Raw genomic sequence first — 1,225 nt, 5'->3', positions numbered from 1 at the left:
TAGCACAGTAATTCAGGAGAAACCTATGTGAAATTTGTGAAGGATCAGGGTCTAATAGGTTCAGAAACATACCCATGTAAGTTGCAGAAAATAGAATGAAAATGAGCTGGTAGTCAAGGAATTATTAGACCTGAAGATGTATGTTATATAACAGTTTGAGACCAGATATTTGGCTCAGTAATAAAACGACCACCTCGCATACAAGAAACTTACTACCTCTCTCATTCAATAATACTATTTTTTTTAAGGCTTGACTCTGTTCACTGCGAGAATGAAGACCATTCTCAGCAACCAGACTGTCGACATTCCAGAAAATGTCGATATCACTCTGAAGGGACGCAAGGGTGATGGTGAAGGGCCCCTGAGGAAGCCTGCGGAGAGATTTCAACCACATCAATGTAGAACTCAGTCTCCTTGGAAAGAAAACGAGGAGGCTTTGGGTTGAGAAATGGAGGGGAAACAGAAAGGAACTGGCCACTGCCCGTACTATCTGTAGTCATGTACAGAACATGATCAAGGGTGTTACTCTGGGCTTCCACTACAGGATAAGGTCTGTGTATGCTCACTTCCCATCAACGTAGTTATTCAGGAGAATGGGTCTCTGGTTGAAATCTGAAACTTCTTGGGTGAGAAATATATCCCAAGAGTTAGGATGAGGACAGCTGTTCATCTCAAGCCCAGAAAGATGAATTAATCCTTGAAGGAAATGATATTGAACTTGTCTTCAATTCAGCTGCTTTGATTCAGCAAACCACAACAGTTAAAAACAAGGATATCAGAAAAATGTTGAATGGTATTTATGTTTCTGAAAAAGAAACAGTTCAACAGGCTGATGAATAATATGTAAGTTAACCCATCTTCACAAATACCATCCAGGATCCTGATAACCAGTTTGTGATACTGCAGTGATGAAATAAAAGAATTCTATTGAAAAAAAAAATGGCCTGATCACATCACCCTTGAATTCATTAATTCTTTGCCAGCCCTCTTCTGAGTTCGCTGATCTCCAGCAACTGGCAACACTGACTGAGTCTTTCTTGAAGGGAAAAACATGGCAGGGTGTGTGGTCATAACTCCCAGACCCCTGGAACTTTCCAGGCCTTGTGTGCATTTCCAGTCTCCTATAACTTTCCAGACTCTTCTAACCTTCCTGGTTGCTTTTATTCACTTCTCTCACTACTTATTCTTCTATTTTTCCTACCTTGAGCTTAAACTAAGAGCTCTT

General features: G+C 40.5%; 1 pseudogene; it reads left to right on the top strand.

The window, feature by feature from the left end:
* The first annotated feature begins 265 nt into the window (after positions 1-265).
* On the top strand, positions 266-840 carry LOC150061368 (large ribosomal subunit protein uL6 pseudogene; annotated as a pseudogene).
* The last annotated feature ends 385 nt before the right edge of the window (positions 841-1,225 follow it).

The sequence above is a fragment of the Megascapheus bottae genome, chromosome 6, assembly GCF_031878675.1.
Source record: "Megascapheus bottae isolate mThoBot1 chromosome 6, mThoBot2.hap1, whole genome shotgun sequence".
NCBI classification, from domain to species: domain Eukaryota; kingdom Metazoa; phylum Chordata; class Mammalia; order Rodentia; family Geomyidae; genus Megascapheus; species Megascapheus bottae.
The sequence above is the reverse complement of the archived record's forward strand: the minus strand, read 5'-3'. Positions and strand labels throughout refer to the sequence as shown.